This window comes from Myotis myotis, unplaced genomic scaffold, assembly GCF_014108235.1.
Source record: "Myotis myotis isolate mMyoMyo1 unplaced genomic scaffold, mMyoMyo1.p scaffold_m19_p_3, whole genome shotgun sequence".
Classification (NCBI taxonomy): domain Eukaryota; kingdom Metazoa; phylum Chordata; class Mammalia; order Chiroptera; family Vespertilionidae; genus Myotis; species Myotis myotis.
In genome coordinates this window covers 66398779-66420894 of record NW_023416335.1, presented here as the reverse complement: position 1 = coordinate 66420894, position 22116 = coordinate 66398779, and the positions used below count along the sequence as shown (strand labels likewise).

The 22116-nt window shown below is 37.4% G+C and overlaps 1 pseudogene; it reads right to left on the bottom strand.

Moving 5' to 3' along the window:
* Positions 1–661: 661 nt before the first annotated feature.
* LOC118650429 lies at positions 662–1881 on the bottom strand (annotated as a pseudogene).
* Between the last annotated feature and the right edge of the window lie 20235 nt (positions 1882–22116).

The window sequence follows — 22116 nt, the reverse complement described above, 5'->3', positions numbered from 1 at the left end:
TTGATTCCAGTCAGGGAACATGGCTGGGGTGCAAGCTCCATCCCCAATGTGTGTGTGTCGGACGGGGGGAGGGGGGGCGGGCATACAGGAGACAACCCATCAATATTCTCTCTCATCTTTGATCTCTCTCTCTCTCTCTCTCTCTCTCTCTCTCTCTCTCTCTCTCTCCTCTCTGAAATCAATAAAAATATATTTAAAAAATATAAAAACAAGACTAATGTATATTTCTTGATAAAAACCCCTCTCTACTATAGGTTGGTTAACTCCAGAGTTATGATTCCTAAGTAGCCATGCCCACCAAGGGTACCTTCCAGGGAGTTATATTAAAGATAGGCTCTGGACATGGCAAATGTTTGACAAAAATATTTTCCCATGCCCACTCCATTCTTTGAAATACTGGAAGTCTTCTGAGCAGCTTTCAGGACATTTTATTACACCTGTCAGCTGAAGTCAGTTTGTATATGAGAAACACACTGGCATCTGTTTCTGATACCTGTCCTCCCAGCTCACTTCAGGGCAATCACCTGACTTCACTCTAATTTATTGTTTTGGAAATGAGAATAACTATACTGCCATTTGTGAAATTGTGTTCTGCAGACCTTTTGAATAAGAATCTCTAGGGGTACCATGCAAAAGGCATATTCCTGAACTCCACCATATCCTATCGCATCAGAATATAAATTGTAGATGTCAAACTGATTATATTTTTATTATAAAATATAATCATCTGGATGTCCTTACTACCAGGATTCAGTCTCTGCCATGTATGTGCTGTGCATGTGACTCCTAGCTCAGCTGCCAATTCAGAAGAAAGGCAACCTCTGCCTCAGAAGACCTGGACTCCCAAAATGGAGTTGTTGTTGTTGGTTTCAAAAGACAATCTTTCTCAGAAAGTCCAAATGCTAGAATATTCCAGTGATGAAGGTACAACTTATGAAGGTCTGGGTAAGCTCCTTAGGGAAGAAGTACCACAGGTTCCAGCTATTCTCATCCAAGTGCTCCCAAAATCTGGCAGAGCCACAGAGAGTGTGTCCTTGTTAGCAGGTGTGTGCCAAAAGTTATTCAACACAAAGTTCCTTTTGGGCAGGTGAGCAAAGGTGTTGTTGGTCTTGGCTGGGCAGCCAGCACCTGCTCACATTCACCCCCTACTCCTCAGGAGTGGGGGCAGCCTCTGCTTCTCTTTCCTCTTTCTACTTAGCCTGGGTTTCTGCTCCTCCTACCGAAACTTGTCTCTTCCCCTGTGGTGTGCGTCCATGTAGTTTTCTTTTTAGGATGGCTGTCTGCAAGCTTTTCAGCATGAAACAGAGTTCCACCTTCCCCAAGACAGATGGAAAGTGGTGCTTTTAATGCAGGTGAGGAACCAACAATTGGTATTGGGTAAGGCCTGGCAGTTAGGAGGCTCTTGGACCTGTTTATAGAGACAGAACAGGGTGCAGACAACTGTGATATCTGCGAGTGTCACACATTTGACCACCAGAAAAGTCTTCATCTTCAAGTGAGTCCCAGAATTCAACTCACCTCCTTCACATTCTCTGTGGCCTGCTTCTGATGCAGGATGCCCAAGGTGAGGAACGTTATCAGCAGAGGTCACCCATTCACCTCAGGGGCTGCTAACTCTGAGGTACTTTCGAGAAGCTCCTTATTGCTCACACAATAAGCAACAGTACTGCTCACAAACACAGAATCTATGGTCACATTAAAATTCTGGAAATTTGTTGGCAGGAAATTTATGGGGAAATTCAGGTGTGAGGTTGGTTTGGCCAAATTGGAAGTAAGGTGGGGCAGGGAGCACGCCAACCAGAGCCCCACTGTACTAAGCAGCAATGAGGTCCTCTAGTCCCTCCAGTTTTTAGGACATGTTTTCAAGGTCCCAGCCACCATGGTGATTTCACAGAGGAAGGAGCCACTGATTCTTCTTTAACAGCTTTAGCACTTATCCTTACATCTTCACTCCAACCATTAACGTCATTCCCTAGTTGCCTCATCACAGCACCATTGTAAATGATTCTTAGTTTATCACCATCTAGCCCATCCTCAATCCTGTCTTATGTGAAGCCAGAATGCTCTTTCTAAAATGCATATCTAATTACAGCACACACTGATTCTTAAAATACTTCCATGTTTCTATATCACCTAATGAATAATACCTATAATCATTTTCATTAATATAGAATTCCATTATCTTACCCTTACCTATTATTGAAAATGATTGCTGACAGATTTTCTGCCTTTATCTTCTCCTCCACCAGACATTTTATTTATAGTTTTCCAAATAATAGTAGAGTTTTCTCTGTACATTGACATATATTCTTTCATTTTGAAAAGCTCTTCCACCTACTTGATGACCTGGAACATGCTTACTCAACTCTAACTCAAGTATATTGCTTGTATGAAATGTCTCTGCTTTCCTAGTTTTGGTTGTTATTATCTCCTTGTGTTCCCATTATGTTTTACATGATCTTATCAGTCTTACTAGTTACACTGGTCTGAAGTATTCCTTTCTAGAGAACCATCATTTATTTCAAGCTTTTCTATTGTGAACTCCTAAAAAATTCTAAACAGCCCTATTTTTAATCACTTGACTCCTCACTCCCTAATTCATAGAAAATCAGATGATAGATGAGCACCAAGTCCAAGGTTACCTGTTCAATTGACTGAACATAATACCAGGTGATGAGGTGACTATATTTTATTTTTCAGGAATTTGAGGAGGACAATATGGAGGCAATAAGGTATTTTTTAGCAGAGACTAAAGCTGAACATGTCTGTTCAAGGAAATCCCAAGGTAGTTTATGAGAGACAAGGAGGAGTTAGGTTCATCAATGTTCATGCATGCCAATCTTCTGAGGAAGCAAAAGTTACAAGTAGACATTTACAGCAAATTAAGTATCTACAGTGGAGAATGAGACAAAATAAACTTGCAGCAAAAAGGGAAAATAACAGAAATTTAAAAAGGTGATTGGTCATATTATAATAGAGCACATAATCATTAATGATTCTGTCCAATCTCCTATAGCTAATATGCTCAGTACTGCCTTAGATCCCCAAAGAAACTTAGGTTTCTAAATTTTCTCAATGGTCTGCAATATGATGATTTCTATCTGCTTATGGCCTCATTATGCAGTTTTTTTCTTTGGTTGAACAGTTACTCTTAAAACATATTCTTTATTACTAAACGTAGTATGACTCTTCCTTTTAACCACCAGAGCCTAATAGAACATTTTTTTTTTTTTTACCATAATGTAAATTTCAGACAGGCTGATATTGTCTCATCTTTCTCATTATATAAATACTAGGGGCCCGATGCACAAAGATTCGTGCAAGAATGGGCCTTCCTTCCCCTGCTGTCGGCACTGCCTTTGCTCTGGCCCGGAGCTGCCTTTCTGCCTTCCCACGCTGCCCAGAGGCCCGGAGCGGTTGGGGCAGGATGGGATGTTTGCGTCATCGCCATGGCAACTATGCAGTGCCCCGCCCCGCCCCCAACCACATAGCACCTGCGTGTGCAAATTAACCTGCCATCGTTGTTGGGTTAATTTGCATACTCATGCCTGATTTGCTGGTGGGCGTTGTGAAGGTACAGTCAATTTGCATCTTTCTCTTTTATTAGTGTATATAGTAAGCACTTTTCCTTCCTCCAGTGCTAAATACCATTAACACACCCAGTCTGTCCCCAGAATATTTTGCTTATCTGAGAAGTTGCCAATTTAATGTAACCAAGACAATTGTAGTTTATAGTCTCTTAAAGTACTTATCATGAGGAAGTGAGGAGAGGGTAGCTGGTCAAGCTAAATTCTATGTTAAAAAGATTAGAAGCACAAAATTCCTGATTCACATATGAACAAACAATTAAGGCTGCATTATATCCCACAGTAACCACAATGAGTGTCACTGACTATAATAAAACAAGCTAGTTATTGGGCTAAGAGAATAATATAAATCTAGAACATCTAGAATGGATACTGAAATGAATACTCTCACTGGGCCAAGTTGTAAAACCTATCCACTTCCTCAAAACTACCCACTTAGGGCTACCAGATGGCCCTGAAAGTCTGAATTATGATTTGTTCAAGTGACCCCCTTTTATTGTATATAAAGTCTCAGTTAACCCCACATATCCCAATATTCCCCAGTCTCTTGCCAGGTCTGGAAGATTATCATTTTGCACTCTCAAAACACGAAAGTTCTCAGTTAGTAAAAGAGCTCATTCGTCATTCTAAGATCTTCTTCTCTTAGTATTTTAAGTGATCCTTTACATCACCCTTCACCCAGGAGCAAAGCTGCTTTGAGTAACCCAAAGATTATTTATTCTTTTATGGGTGATAAAAGTATCTTTAAAGTATCTCTTTTTATGGAGTCCTCGATGAAGCAGAAAAAAAAAAGAAAACACCAAACACACACAAAATTAAATAATTTTTGGCAGAGTGTGCTAAAGCTTCAATAAACAACTTAATTGATGGATCATTATTATACTAAAAACAATCAGTTGAGACTATGGTCATAACTTTTTGAAATAGGACTGTTAATAAGGCTAAAACCAAATTATTTGGTCATCACAGCAGAAACAATGTAGGAACATTAACAGTCCCTGAGTTGAGACCCATTTTCATTAAACTCAACCCTTAATAATATGGCTTCACTGTTCTTTCTATTTTAGAAAGAAGGCACAAATACCTTTGTTAGGCAGGATTTATTTATACACCTAATATGTCATGGAAATCTTGACCCATTAAGTCTTACTTCCACAAAATTATACCAATTTATTTATTTTTTTGGAGCAAGTTTAGGCAATTTTAAAAAGCAAATGTATAATAGTTATAATTAATACATTTTAAATATATAAATTTTATAAAAGAGTAGGTATACAACAAATATTTAAAATTTTAAAAATTCTTAATTAGTTTAAAAACTACTAGCTCTTCTTATTAAAATATGAGTTGCTCAATATTCTTTCAGATAAAATAAGTTGACATGATAAGGTAAATAGAGAAAAAAAAGCCCACAGGATGATATCAGAGAATAATAGGAGAATTAATTTTGCAGTTTATCAGGTTATAATGTCTACTATGTACCCTTTAAAGAATCATAGAAACCTAAATATATTCATACTACTTTTTATTATACAAGGATTACTAACTAGTCTGTAGATCCCTTAATTGGTTTTCCATTTTGAATAATTATTAGTGTTATACTTCATCTGTACCTGAACTTAATGGTGAAAAATATGAATTTCAGTTATCCGCAAAACAATCCTTTAGTAGTCTATAACTACATCAAATGGGCAGTCTTAAAAAGTCTTCTTTCTGTATATGGTTGTGGTATCATAGGAAGATATTTGGTCTTTGTTTCTAGTTCCTGGCACAGAGCTCTCAAAAACTCTTGGAATTCAATGAGTGATAAGGGTGACAGAAGCTTGCTTTTTGTTCTAATGAGGCAACTATTAGTGGTGGTGGTAGTGGAGGGGGTCTCTCAGGCACCTTCAGGATGGGGGCTAGTTGCTAGAAATACCAAACATTGATTAGAAGCTTGAAACTTTTAACCCCATCCCCACAAGCTCCAAGGAGAGAGAGGGACTGAAAATTCAGTTAATTACCAGTGGCCAATGATTTAATTAAACATGCCTACATAATGACACCTAAAAAACAACAACACAGAAAACACTGCAGAGAGCTTTTGGGTCAGTAATCCATGAAGGTACTGTGAAGGTGGTATAGCATGAAAGGGTTAGGCAGCTTCAAACCTTGCTTTATGAATTTGCTGTTCCTGGGTTGTATAGTTTATAGCAAACTAGTAATAGAAAACTAGTAATAGTAAGTAAAGTGCTTTCCTGAGTTCTGTGAGTCTCTCTAGTGAATCATAAACCTAAGTAGAGATTCTCAGAGCTCCTGATTTATTAGTAGGCACTTGGTTAGAAATGTCAGGGGACCAGAACTTGCAAATGCTGTCTGAAGTGAAGACAGTCTTGTGGAACTAGGCCCTTTAACTTGTGAGATCTGAGGCTAACTCTAGTTTGTCAGTGTCTGAATCGAATTGAATTCATGGACAGCCAGTTGGTCTCAAAGACTTGGAGAAGTGAAGATGTAAAACATACCATGTATTTGGTGTCAGGAGAGAAAAAAAACAACAACAAAAGAAAACCATCTCATTTGATGTCAGAAGCGGTGTGAGGGAAAAAAAAAATCAGGTCAATATGTTTAATATAGTCTTTGAAGAGAATGTGTTTTCTGCTAGTTCTCTGGATGCTCCCAGCAATGAATGCAGTTGCTAGGCAAAAAAAGTCAATGGGAAGAGGAGGCCCATAGAACACAAATTTTAGTTGTTATAAAAAAAAATCTTGGTTTTACCAAATATTCACAAGAGGGTAAAGTATGTAAAACCAGGACATTTTATATACAAATCCTTACAGACCACTGGGAAGCCATGCCCTGAATTGCAAACAAATGAAAACCTAGTAATGACGCTTCTACTTTTTCTCACATCTGTTGCTTCTACTCATTGCATTTCTATTGATATTGATAAAATTTTCAGACCAACTTTAGAATTATCTTGAGATGCAGATTTTCCAAAGTGGCAGTGCTGAGTGCATTCTCTAACTTTCCTGGTGTACAACATAGACAATGGGTAGACAATGTCCTACATCCAGTGACCAGCAAGTAACTTGAGATTTAGAGGATAACATTTCTAGTCAGAATAATTATAAGGTCCTTGATAGTGTATTCTCTTAGAAGAATATTTTTGTAATTTTAGGAAAATTAAGGAAAACCCGGTATTATTTATAACTTATAAGGGAATTTTGCCTTTTTTAGTCACTGTTATACTCTCAAAGCCTAGATAATTGGCTATAATATATTAAGTATCAAAACAAATCACAAAATATAAGTTGAGTGAATTAATAAATGAGTATAAAATTTTTTTAAGCTAAGGAGAAAAGACACAGGACCTAGATAACTTTCCCTATATTACAAATGATGAAATGTATCCTGGAAAGGTTCCCTTCTCAAAATCATAAATCTGGTGAATTTGTTAATTAAATCCATAAAGTATGAATTAGAATTAAAACAAGAACCCAAATTGTCAAGACAGTATTTATTTTATGACACCCAGGTGATGACACTATACCTCTAACCAAATTTTTCTACTAACTATTATTTGATTGGGCATTGAAATATTCTTTTGTGTAAGTAAAAAAAAAAAAAAGTCAAATGTCAAAGCCATATGTTTAAATATATATATATATATATATATATATATATATATATATATATATATATATAAAGATAGGTAGCTACATATAAATGATAAAAAAAAAATCTATCTGGATATTCTCTCTCTCTCTCTCTCTCTCTCTCTCTCTCTCTTAATATAGATATGCATGGATATTTATGTATCCAAATATATCAATTCAATATGTTCACAAATTTCACAGATTACTGACCTCTCATTGAAAGTATTCACTTAGATAATTCTTTTAGGGAAGAAATCTGCATTATTTGGAGCTCAATTTTCTATAAATATTACATTACCTCATCAGAGTGTTATAAAGTATGGTGAATTAATGATTATAGCATTTTTAAAATTCAATATATTATAGCAATGCTGAGTAATAATGATAATAGTAATGCAAGATAATATATCAATGAACCCTTACAAATGATAAATTAAATAAACCTATGATTATCTCTCGGCCAGAACCATTATTTGTTTAAAATTGAAACAATTTATATTTATATTTTGTTCATCTAAAGACAGTATTAAATTAATTATTTATTCTAGTTTTATCCTGGAACTCATACACTAGGAAACAAATTGAACTATTAGGAAACTAAACACCAAAATGTCATTTTTGTATTCAAAGATGGTGGAAATGTAAATTGGTGTGGTCTCTATGAAAAACAGTATGGAAGTTTCTCAAAAATTAAGAACAGAGCTACTATATGACCCAGAAATCCCTCTCCTGGGTGTTTACCCCCAAATTTGAAAACACTTATATATAAAGATATATGTACCTCTATGTTCATTGCACCATTATTCACACTGCCAAGACATGGAAAGAATCTAAGTGTCCGTCAACCAATGCTTAAATAAAGAAGATGTGTACATATATAATATAGAATACTATTCAGCCATAAGAAAGGCCATTTGCAACAACATGAATGAATCTTCAGAGCATCATGCTAAATGAACAGAAAATGACAAAAATATTATTTTACTCATATGCTGATATGAAACAGAAGGCAACAAATGAAGAAATAAAACGAACTAACTCATAGACACAGACAATATGATGGTTAGCAGAGGGGAAGGGGGGAGGATGAGGAGGGTAAAGGGAGTCAAATATATGGTGATGGAACACTAGATTTTGGTGGTGAGCATACAACGGAATACATAGATGATGTATTGTAAAATTGTGCAAGTGAAATTTGTATAATGTTAGTAACCACTGTTTCCTCAATAAATTTAATAAAAAATAAAATATTTCCAGTAGTAGCTCTTTCATAAGTAACAGGATATTAATATAGACAGAAAAATGCACTCCCTAATATGTCAGCACATAGAACATTCACTATAGTAGACTGCTATATTTCCTTCTTCCTCTCTCCATGTTTTTATTTGAGTATGCATAGGTCTGCATTGAGCTTTTCTGCTTCAATAACAAACCCTATAGCTATTGTATTTAGCAGGTAAATGCTGAGAGTAAGAGCAGTTTGGTAGAAAGTTCTATTAAACCAACCAACAAATTCTATTGCCCTAGCCAAAATGATCAGCTCAAATGAAAAAAATTACAGGATTATCCTTTGACTTGCTAGGTTAGAAATGTTTTTTCTCACCCAGAGGAAAATGAAGAAGCTGTTATTCCAAATTATCATTAGCTATGAGGAAGTCAGCCGAAGGACAAAAAAAGAGAGAAAACAAAAAAAGAAGAAATCTTATGTAAACAGAGATTAATCCCTGATAAAACTAGGACTCAAGCCCTCCTTACCTCTAAACAATTCAGATGCATGTGCCAGTTTATATCCTCTGAGATGGATTTAAGATGGATTTCATATTGGGTATATTGTATCAATTTCACTAATTTACAAATAAAATTTTATAATTATCACTTGCCATATTAATTGAACATCTGTTCCACGGTGGTATGAATTCATGATTATACACTATAGTATCTAGCATACATACATACATATGTCATATTACCCTAATATATAAAAATCCAGGGACCATCACAACTGAAACAACCAGACAGACGACCGAACAACAGGCTGTGTGGGGTGACCAGGTCAGCAGGGGGGCGGGCACTAAGGAACAACCAGGCCAATGGGGAGGGGGAGTTAGGGGCAAGAGGATGGCAGAGGGGGTAGTTGGGGGAAATCAGGCTGGCAGGGTGGCCAATAAGGGGCAACCAGGCTGGCGGGGGGGGGAAGTTGAGGGTGACCAGGATGGTGGGGGGACAGTTGGGGGTGACCAGGACAGTGGGGGGGCAGTTAGGAGTGATCAGGCTAGCAGACAGGGGCAGTTGGGTGGGACCAGGCTGGCAGGGGAGCAGTGAGGGGTGACCAGGTCAGCATGGGGGGTCAGTTAGGGGCGATCAGGCAGGCAGGCAGGTGAGCAGTTAGGAGCTCGCGGTCCCAGATTGTGAGAAGGATGTCTGACTGCCGGTTTAGGCCCAATCCCCAGGATTGGATCCCGAGGGGTCCTGGATTGCAGAGGGTGCAGGCTGGGCTCAGGGGACCACTACCCCATGCATGAATTTTGTGCACCGAGCCTCTAGAGTGTGTGTGTGTGTGTGTGTGTGTGTATATATATATATATATATATATATATATATTTCAAATACCATGTATGTTTTGGTTATAACAAATTAATGACATTTTTCTTACTTTATTTTTCTTTTATGATTGTGTCTTAATGACCCTCAAGTTTATTTTGATAATTTGCCTAATATTATTAATTTTATACAGCTTCTAAGATAATTTTCTTTATAGCTCTTTTGATGTAGACCTTTCCAATCCAGAGAAAATTTTCTGCTTCTATTGTTCCTTCTCAGTTTTCTTCCTTTTCTTTTTCTTGGTGCTTAGTCTATCCCACTGCTTCTGCAGTATTATTTTTAAAAAATATATTTTATTGATTTTAGAGAGAGAGGAAAGGAGAAGAAGAGAGAAATAGAAACACTGATGAGAGAAACACCATTGGCTGCTCCTGCATGTCCCCAGGAATCGAACCAGGGACCTCTTGATGTATGGGACTATGTTCACTCACTGAGCCATACCAGCCAGGCTGCTTCTGCAATATTATTGACTTCACAAAGTTTTATGAAATAGTTTAAAAATTCATAGCTCTGTAAAGCCTTTCTATTTATCTCTGGGTTTCTAAGTTTATCCCTACCACTGAAGTGTATACAACTAGATAAATAACTAGAGTTTCTCTATAGAAATGTAGGTAGCTAAAATACATATATAAATTAGATAGATGATTGAGAATTCAGATTATATGTCTATGCCTATGTCTATATTCTAATTGTGTCATTTTATTGAATCCAATATACATATTCTACTCTGATACCTGTCAGTGTTAACACTCTGTATAGAACTCCCCATACCTTAAACATAGTATGCACAGTGGCTTATTTCAAAAGAATACACTTTGGAAAGAGAAAAGGAAAAATAAAGCAAAAACTTCATATCACAGAAATATGGTAAAGACTACCTCAGCCAGGTGATTAAGATTAACATTAACAATGAAATAAGTCATGTTGATTTATCTACCCTTGATATGATGTATGAGAGAAGAATTTATCTCTATATTCTTCCAACAAAAATCCCGTAACCCCAGGGCAATCATAAAAAAATAACAACAACAAAACACATTAGACAAATCTCAGTTGAAGGAAATTCTACAAAATTACTTGGGCTGTGCTTTTCAAAATTGTCAAGGTCATCAAAAAACAAGAGAAATCTGAGAGATTCTATGGCCAAAATGAGCTTAAGGAGACGTGATGACTAATTGCAATGTAATATTTTGGATGGGCTTCTTGAATAGAAAAAAATAAATAAAAACTAAAGAAATCTGAAAAAAATGTATGAACTTTAGTTAGTAATAATGCATCAAAACTGGTTCATGATTGTGACAATATACTAATATAAGATCAATAATATGGGAAACTTAGAGGGAGTACATGGGAACTCTCTGTTCTATATCTAAACTTTTCTGTAAATCAAAAAGTATTCTAAAGGAATAAGGTTATTTAAAAAATATTAAACTGTATTTGAGATCCTTGAGTTGACCTAGTTTATGTGTTTCTACTTTTGACCTACTAACCTAAGGTCTAAACTAAAGGCAAGTTCAAAAAATTGTCCTGGGCCGTTTTTTCTATGTCCATACTATTGAGTTCTTACATTTAGATAGAGGAAAAAAATTACAAAAAAAAGGAAAGAGAAACAATAAAAAAGAAGCCCTACTCTCAGGCTTTAGATTCAACTCTCAACTTGGTGGATTTAACAAAATTCAGAGAGCTGTATCAGTGTGAGCTCCCCAGGTATATGAAATTCAGAGAGTAGAAGTCAAGGCCTAAAGAATACTCAGCCAAGTGACTCTCTATTTATAGTCCATTTATTCCTTTTCCCACATTTCCCCCTATCCAGCTCCAAGCACTGTAGAACCATTGGTGTCCTTTACTTACATTATCACTTTTCTCTCTGTTAGAATAGAGAAAAGAAAATACTGAAATACCAATGCAATATTTATTGTGTACCACTAAAACAACAAATAAAGAAATTCTAAATACAATAGATATTAAAATAATAAAATTTTAAAGTGCCAACAGAGTGTGGTCATGAGTATTGGACATTCTACATATGGTATAATCTTTAGTAATAGCTCTTATTTTTAACTCTAAATAAAATTATAGTGAAAGCCACATGAACTATATTGCTCCTGTTTCTAACTTCATTGTCCTCATATGTTTCCATTTATGTAATTAGAATGTCTGTATTATACTAATTTATATTTAGGAGGTATATGTGACAATATGACATGTTTTATTATATTACTTAATACAAATTAATGTCTCCTTTAAATGATTTTTCCCTCTCATGTTAATCCATACTCTTCTTCATTTTTCACTTTCATCTAGTCTCGTGTTTTGTTTTGTTTTTTACATTAAGAAGTCTTTAAATATGAACTTATAGTTGTATAATTTTCTAATCTGGAACAAATTTAGAGTCTTAAAACAACATATATTTATTATCTCATAGTTTGTATGGGTCAGAAATTCAGTCATGGCTTGGCTAGATCCTCTGATTAGGGTCTCACTAGGCTGTAATCTAGGTGTTTGACAGGCTATGTTCTCATCTGGTGTTCTGATTGAGGAAGATTTCACTTCCAGATTTTTTCAGATTTCCCTTCGATTATTGGTAGAATCTATACTAATAAAAGGGTAATATGCTAATTAGACTGGGAGACCTTCCAGGAGACCTTCTGGATGTCCTTCCGGACAAAGCCATGGTGGCAGGGCCGAGGCAGAGGCGGTTAGGGTGATCAGGCCAGGAGGGGAGGGCAGTTGGGGCTGAGCAGGCTGGCAAGGGGAGCAGTTGGGGGTGAGCAGACCGGCAGGCAGAGTGGTTAGGGGTGATCAGGCAGGCAGGCAGGTGAGCAGTTAGGAGCCAGCGGTCCTGGATTGCGAGAGGGATGTCTGACTGCCTAAGTCAGCAGGCCTAAACTGGCCTAAACCAGGCCTAAACCAGCCGTCAGACATCCCACAAGGGGTCCCAAATTGGAGAGGGTGCAGGCTGGGCTGAGGAACACTTCCCCCCGCTCCCCTTGCATGAATTTTGTGCACTGGGCCACTAGTTTCTTATACTATTGAGACTGCAACCTGAGGCCTGGTTTCTTGATGGCTCTTGTTAGAAGAGTTCTCAATTCTAAGAAGCTACCTACAGTTCCTGGAGGTTGCCCACAGATTGTTCCCATGTGAGCTTTCCTAATATAGCTACTTTTCTCATCAACACATTAAATGATGTCCCTATTGCAAGTCAGCTAACAAGATGGGCTCTTACAAAGAAAAAATAATCCAGAAGTGACATTCCATCACCTTTTCCATATACCATTGCTTATCAGCAAATCCCAGTTCACTCCCACCACTCAAGGAGAAGGGATTACATAGGTATAAATATTAAGAAATAGAAAATATGGGCCACCTCATGAGCCACCTTATGTCCATCCATCACAATAATGCCGTTGACACAACATAGTTCAGGGTAATGACTTTGCAGCATTTTTCAAAATATGCCAGAAGATATATATTTATTCTCATATGAGTTTTCAATATATTATCAAACTACAGTATGAATATAATATCAAAATTCAGAACATGCTTTATATAGTAGTGTCATTTATCTAAAAAATAGTTGATCTTATTTATCATTTACATATTTCTTTTCATATGCCTATGAATTCACAAAGTAACTTTAATTATAAGATCATCCATGGAAATAATATATCAGCAGTTTTCTATGTGGAAGTTAATTGAGCAAATTTTTATTTAATTTATATTTGATTCATATTAATAATTACCTATTCAATAATTTAATTTAAAAATTAAAAAATCTCTCCGAAACCGGTTTGGCTCAGTGGATAGAGTGTCGGCCTGTGGACTGAAAGGTCGCAGGTTCGATTCCGGTCAAAGGCATGTACCTGGGTTGCGCACATCCCCAGTGGGGGGTGTGAGGAGGCAGCTGATCGATGTTTCTCTCTCATCAATGTTTCTAACTCTCTCTATCTCTCTCCCTTCCTCTCTGTAAAAAATCAATAAAATATATTTTAAAAAATAAAAATTAAAAAATCTCATAAATATCATTGAAAATAACCACAAAATCTAAACAATATCACAAAGTATTAAAGCTGAGAACCATCTATATCAAATAGAAATTACTAGCTAAAGAATTAGAAAAAGCAGGTATTAAAAAAATAATATATTTTAAATATTCTGACAGGTAAAACTATTTTAAACTTCCACATTTTTTTGTGTTGGTTCACAGTAAAGCTGAAGAAAAGTGCAAAACAGACACAGAACCCAAGGGATATTAGCAATTAGGAAAATTTACTGGAAAATCATGGTGACAAATGCACTAATCTCCATAGCATCAACAGAAAAATGTGACATGTATTTATGTACAGTAATATCTATTTTTAAAAAGACAAACATATTAGCATTTAATGATTTTGGTTCCTGGATACCAAAGTATGTTTGAGGTCTATGTTGATCACAGAGGCCAATCTTATTCACTTCCATTTTTCACTGTTGAAACTAACAGTGTAGAACAAAACAAACAAAAAGCAATAGGAAGAACACTTTTAAGTGTTTATGAGCTTACATTTTTAAGACAAGTGCCTTTAAGAGGCTTCAGAATGAAGTCACTGAGCAATATTACAACCATATTTTGAAAGCCTTTTAAATGAATTCTTTGCAATGCTCTCATAAGTGCTCATTTCTGAGCTCAGCCATTTCTGTTTTGTTTCTGCCCATGACTTTGAATGTGGCCCTAGAGGCTGAGGAATATCAGTCATAAGCACTAGAGTCGGACTGTGGCCAGAGTAGATACAGATGTACAAATCCATCTTCTCCATTTGAACAGTCTGCTAAATTCTGCATGCAGCTGTTGGCTCTGCCTGGTTTTTAATTCTTCCATAATATGTATTCTGAAAATATTAAGATATATTATCTTTCTACTGATCTATATCTCCTCCCTTTCTACTGATCTATATCTCCTATATCTTATTCACTGTATAATTTAGATACAGTGAATCTGATGATTACCTCAAATCCTTATATGTATTACGGTCCCAAGACATCTTTGTTTATTCTCTAATTATTAAAATAACATAATGAAGCAGAGAAAAACAGCAAACATCAGTTTATTCTTAGAATGAAGCTATTGGCCAAGGTTCTTCTACACCCAATGTTCAATCAGTAGCTTAAACTACAATGGGAGTAACGAGGAGAATAAAGACACAAGATAGAGCATAGTTCTTGAGTAGAGAAGAAAGCTTTCACAAAGTTTCAAGCTGAAACTTTGTGAAAGCTTGAAAAAAAATAGATAAGAAAACAGAAGGATGGACTGATATGGGTGACATTTCCCCCACTTTCCATCACTGTTGGGGAGGTTTGGTCACTGTTCACTGATGTATCTTCACCCTTCTGTTCGCTCTTAACTATTTCAGAAGACTGAATCTAGCTGTTGTAAATGAGCGTAGCCAGCAGATTCCGTTTTTAACAGAAAACTAAAATTGGGCAATTTTCCCACTCGTGTCCACCCACAAGTGCTAAGTGAATATATAGGCAAAGTAATCGTGTGTCAACTCCCCCTTGTTGTAAAGGAACATCTAGTAATGTGTTGCCAAAGGCAGTTCAGTTCTACTCTTTAAAAAAGAATCCTATAGTACTCATGAATGCAGATGTCTATTCTTGCCCATAGCTAAACGCAGTCCCTTTCCATTGAATAAGCTTGGAGCCACAGCCACACTTATCAAATGAAAATAGTGATAGTTTTTCTCCTAAGAAACCAAGTACACAAACAGATTCATCCACATTATATGATTTGGCGTCAGCCATCTGCAGAGCACAAGCAAATTCCCCTAATTACTGACATCTCTCTATGCAGGCCTGTGTTCTCTGTGTGTGTTTTGCACTTTCCTTTTCATCAGCTCCCTGGTGGACCAAAAGCAACAATTCTGCCAGGTGAGCTTAACAGATGCCGTTTCCTGACCTAGCCCATAAAAGGTCCGTTGCTTTGTTTTTAACTGGAAATATTTCTTCTTGAATTATACAAGGTTAGTGCCTTTCAAACTGAGCCACCAGCCTGTAGCCTGTGTTCCAGCTTACAATCTGCATCAAAATTAGAAAATGTATTTACAGTACACCTGTGGCACACCAGTTCATGACATATAGTGCATGTCAAAATCAAATCCATAAAAAATGATGAGTGAGAAACGTGATGAAGTCAGATACAAAGAAATCAAAGCAAGCAGCACTCAGTTCTAAAAAAGCATTCAGGAGTCAAGGTCTCTAGACAAATCCAAGGGCATGATGAAGAAAATACGTGAAGTTGGAAGATACTGAAACTATTTTTATACAGTATGGTTATTTCTGGAATGTTTCTGAGAAAATTCCAGACTTTGCTCCTGTGTTTATGTCTCCTTGTTAATTGTCTTACCATCTGAGGCCACTATTTCTGTTATCTATACTGTTTTCTTTGACTGGTAGCCATCTTCTTTTAAGCATCTTCATCTTGCACTTCAGTATGCATTGATTTCATTTATTTCTACACTAGTAGCCCGGTGCAGAAAAATTTGTGCACTCAGTTGGGGGGGGGTCCCCTCAGTTATTAAACATTTATCGGCACAACACTGACCACATTGGTGGTGGTGGTGGTCTTGTCAGAATGTGTTATATTATGCAGATGAAAATCTATTTAAACAGATTTGATGTAGGTATTTTCAAAGATGGAAGAATTGTCCCTGTCAACTATTTTAGTTGATTCATATCTTCACTAATTGTCATCATTAAAAAGTTTTCAGTCCCCATATGGATTGCTGGATATAATAGGTCATGTGCTGTTCCTGTCCTTTGTAGCCTTTGTTACCTTAAGGACTCTAGTTTTCCATTTATATGTTTAAGTACCAACCTTACTGGCTTAAAAATGTAAGCTTTTAACACTGCTCTCTCTGTTCCGTATCCTTCTGATGAAAAGTCGAGTTGGGTTGCAGCACAGGAGAGAAATTCAGAAGGGGAATATTGAAGTAATGACTGCAGTAGGAGAAGAGGGAACCTATTTCCCTGGCCACAGGCACTGGCACCTGGACCAAAGGCGGGAGGCTTCTTCTTCTTCTGTGCTTCAAGGGAGGGCAGTCAGTTCTGTGTATATGTGTGTGCATGCAAACATAGGCATGTACATGTGTGTATGTGGAAATCTGCTGGGCAAGTCAAAACCATAGAAGAACTGCCCCCTATCTTTTGAATCTTCCAGAGATATCCCCCACTTTTTTATTCTATCACTACTGGAGAGTCAGTATTTGCAGCCAGCCAGCCAGTGACTCAGTGTCTATTTCTGACTTCTTCTTTCCCTGTCTGTCTTCCAACCCCTAATCATATTTCCACCTGAATGCATCATTTTTACTCCCAATATGCTGTATAGAGGAGTCAGGATGCTGTCTTCCCATGAATAGTACTCAATAACAAACCAATTGCATTTTAGTTGGGCAATGCCCCTACCCACCCTTCAAATCCCTTCCACCATGCATTTCTGTTTCCCTTTTTGTTTGTTGGATTGTTCTGCTGCTCCTTCTCCTCACTCCACCACCCTTGAATCGTAATGTAAAATTCTTTTACCATGTCAAGAAATTATTAAAACTACAGGTACTTTGAAAAAAATACAGGCACTTCTCTGAACAGCGGCTGGGGGGGGGGGGCGGGGGCAGGGAAGAGATGGCTGCTGTCATCCACCTCTTCCCTGCCCCCGTCCAGCTTCTCCAATCACTGGCTGGGGGGTGGGCAAAGGTGGCCCCAGTTCTCCGATCCAGGGCTGGGGGGAAGGGCAAAGGCGGCCCCCAGGGACACCTTTGCCCTGCCACCCGGCTCTTGCCTGCAGCCTGGGTTTCCTATCACCATCCTTCCTCTTTCGCCTCCCATCATTGTGCCTACATATGCAAATTAACTGCCATATTTGTTGGCGGTTAACCACCATATTTGTTGGCGGTTAACCACCATCTTTTTTGGCAGTTAATTTGCATATCGCCCTGATTAGCCAATGGGAAGCATAGCGCAGGTAAGGTCAATTATCATGTTTGTCTATTATTAGATTAGATTATACTTTTTCTTGTGTGCTTTATCTTACAAAGGTAAACTTTATGCACTAATTTCACAAATATTTATAAAGTTTGCCTTAACTTATATTTGTTTTCTTTCTACTTAGATATAAGAACCTTAGGTTTGGTGATGTAAACTTGTTTTTATATCCTCTATCTTAGCAATTTTTAACTTTTTTCATCTCATTGCTCTCATAAACTAATTAGTAAAATTCTGCAATACCCAAAATCATATATTTTTGCTGATGTGACAAAAATAAGTATAAATGTGAATGATTTACCAAATAATAATCTTATATAATAAAAGCCTAATATGCTAAGTGTCTGGTCATCTGGTCGGCCATTCAACCAATCAAAGTGTAATATGCTAATGATATGCTAAGGCCGCTCAACCACTCACTGTGATATGCACTGACCACCAGGGGGCAGACAGTTGACCTCTCGACCAGTCACTATTACATGCACTGACCACCAGGAGGCAGATGCTCCAACTGGTAGTTTAGCTTGCTACTGGGGTCTGGCCAAACAGGACTGAGTGAGATAGGTCGGACATGCCCTAAAGCCCCCCTGCAGTCCCTCCCTGGCTGGCCAACTTCCTATGTCCCTCCCCTGCCCGATGTTACACCAGTGGGGTCTCGTGGCCTGGCCTTAATTCTCTCACAATCCAGGACCCCTCCAGGGGATGTTGGAGAGCTGGTTTCAGCCTGACAGAGGAACTACTGGTTCCTATGACGCACACTGACCACCAGGGTGCAGACTATTAATACAGGAGCTGTCACCTGGTGGTCAGTACACTCCCACAGGGGGAGTGCCGCTCAGCCAGAGCCAGGCTCACTTCTGGCAAGTGCAGCAGTGGTGTGCGGGAGCCTCTCCTGCTTCTGTGGCAGTGCTAAGGATGTCCGACTGACAGGGTGTGGGCCTAAGCCAGCCGTGGGGAAACTACGGCCCGCGGGCCGGACCTGGCCCATTTGGCTGTTCTATCCGGCCCGCGGAGCCAAAAGAGCAGAGGGTTCTCTTGCTCTCCCTTCCGCTCCTTCACCAGCAGCAGTGTTAACATGGCAACGTCGGGAAACATGGCCACAGCTCCTTCTTCTGAGTCCAGTTTAAGAACCCATTGTGGCCCTCGAGTCAAAAAGTTTGCCCACCCCTGGCCTAAGCCATCAGTTGGACTTGCCCCAAGGGCTCCTGGACTGTGAGAGGGCACAGGCCAAGCTGAGGGACCCTCCCACCCCTGGAGTGCATGAATTTTGGGCACCAGGCCTCTAGTAATGATAATGACAACAATAGTAATAATTACCTACACCTATTGTTCAAAGAGACTTTTTAAAAAATCAGATGCCTATAATTGTATAAGGCTTTCTGGAACCAAGAATTAACTAATCAGACACAGCCTTATTATGCAAGGTGATCAAAAAGATGCAACTCTATTATATGACCTGTATATTTATGCTTCAAGACAGGCTATTCACACCTGACTTCTATTGTGTTGGCTGTTATCACTTTTTATTTATTTGATAATCTAAGGTATAAGAGGTCAGTGCCCCTGACTAAATAGTCAGGTATTGAATGTTTTGAATTTTTTTGTGGCACATCTGTTGAAAATTGCCACCCTATATCCTATAGCATCTAGAATGAAGAGTGAGAATTTAATAAAGACATTTTAATAAAGAAATAAAGAAAACGATAACATAGAATTATAAGCAGATATAATTGAAATAAGTACTGCAATTTAAATTCAATATGCAATGGGTATATTATTTGGTATATTGTATCTCTATATGTAAAACCAGGAACAAATTTCTTGGTGAAATTGCAAGTTAGGTCCTGAACTAGGACCATTTGGTATGCTAAATAAGGGGACAGAATTAAAGTCAGAGTAGAATTGTCAGAATCATAACTAATTGAACACAAGAGATAAAGAGAAGCTTTCATAAGATAACATTTAGGTTTGGGAATGGATGACTAAACAAATGTTATATCATATATTATGAATCAAGATTTGTTTTGGATATATCCAATGTTTTAAACAAACAGACAAAACTTTTCTTTCAGAATTGGTAGCTAAGTCTTATTCCTTGTCAACTTCACTATCTAAAATGAATAAATACTTCACTCAGTATTTATTTAGCAACTATTTACTGGATTAACAATAGGAAAAGCCAAATAACCACAAAAATTCATAAGACCTGGCAACTTAGTCATACACTAAGTTGTGACTAAGTATTTTATTTTTTTAATAGTTTTTACTGATTTCAGAGATGAAGGTAGAGGGGGAGATAGAAACATCAATGATGAGAGATAATAATCTCTTGGCTGCCTCCTGCACGCCCCCTACTGGGGATTGAGCCTATAACCAGGGGATGTGCCCTGACTGGGAATCAAACCATGACTTCCTGGTTTCTGAGTCGATGCTCAACCACTAAGTCACACCAACCAGGCACACACATAGTGTTTTAAACCAGATAAATTGAGACACTATATATTTGCAAAGTACTCTGGACACATTTATAATCTAGCCTTGGAATTCAGAAAAGAAGTGCCATTTGAACTAAGTTGTGAAGAACAAGCAGTACTGAATTGAATATTGAACAATCCAACTAAAGAAACCTTCCCTATGCAAGGCCATGGAGACCAGAAAGCATCTTACATTAAGGAAAAGTTCCAGGTTCCAGCCTTCCCCACTTATTCATCCTTTGCAAGCAAAAAGTTATGTTCAGCTATGTTTCAAGACATAGTGTATTTTGTCTAGTAATTAATCTAAGAAATATTGACATTTAAGAAAATCAACTCAAGGTATTGACCATCCAAAGGTAAAAAGAAGATAAGCCATGCTTTAAATTTGAGTGTTGGCTTCATTTCTCCATTTTGTAAATGTATGTAACTAATATCCTAATATTACGTAGAAGTTTCACTTTCCCAAAGTTCTTTGAAAAACTTTACTAACAAAATTCAGAGCAGTTTAAGATTAGAGTATTTTTTTAAAATATAGCATTTAAATAATTGTTTGCATTTGAACAGTTGCGCATCATAACAAGACATCTAATAGTAAAGCAGCTGTTTTACCTGATGGTTTTCTTCAAAATAATGAATTTACAAAAACTATGATGAAATCAATATATGCACAATATATTTTACTGATATATTGCCTTAATTTTGAAGGATTTCTTTTAAAGTAAAAAACAATTACCTCTAACTAAATTTTAGCTTCTTGCTAGATTTGTATTTGACATTCTTCCCATGTGGAAATGAAGGTGAGGAAATGACTTTGTTAAACTTGAACTAGAGTGCCGTGATTTCTTCAAATTGTGAGAGGAGCCTTAAGATAAAAGAGAAGTGGAATCACGTTGTCTTTCCGTTTCCACAGAGTGAAGAACTCCTTCTATTCATCACAGAGTTGTAACAGTTTCATCTTTGCTCTCAAGTGTTGAATTGCATAGTAACCAAAGGTAAATTAAGAGAGAATTGGGAAAATTAGACAATCAAAGATGTCACTTTCTTTCTTCCTGAAAAATGCTCCAAAGGGTAGAACGCATAGGAAATGTTTGTTTTGTTCTGTGATTTCCTCTTCTTTTACATTTTCTCCATGACAACTCTCTACTGTGCTCACAATAGGACTTTCAAAATGAGTTAGTGTGACCACGTGAAACTCTTAGTAGACAGAAAGAAGAAAGAAGAATGCCAGCTCTGTACTTCATATCACCTACCTGAGTCTTTGCTTGTCATTTACCTTTCAGAGAAAGAGTTATTGGTCCCATTCAGCACAAAGTCAAAATGTCTCTCTAAGCTGCTACCGCAAGAAGGGGTTATCTGGTAACAGTCCCTGCTCAGGCAGCACCTATGCATCAAAAATCACTACAGCTATCAGACCAAATTGAGAGAAGTTGTTTCTTGAGGACACTCCTGTATTCACATGGTTAGTTGTGTCATCTGTTTCCATTTTATCAACACTTGAACAAGGTCCTTTCAAAAATTAGTTGAGAACCACCAAAACAGTTACTAGAAAATTAAAGTATTTATGTCTTTTATATGTTGACAATTTCAATATGCACAGTAATAGTGATTTTTATCTAATAACCACATCAAGAGTGCTGTAAATCTTTTGTGGCTAGAGAAAATATGCTAATCCTGACACTGGTTGTCTTTTTTTTTTTTTTTTTGTCATCCTATTATCTTGTCCTCTTCAGTTATCTTTTGATGAAATAAAAAGACTTCCAGAAGTGGGCTGCCTGCTGAGCCTGGGCTCCTTTGGCATTCATTTAA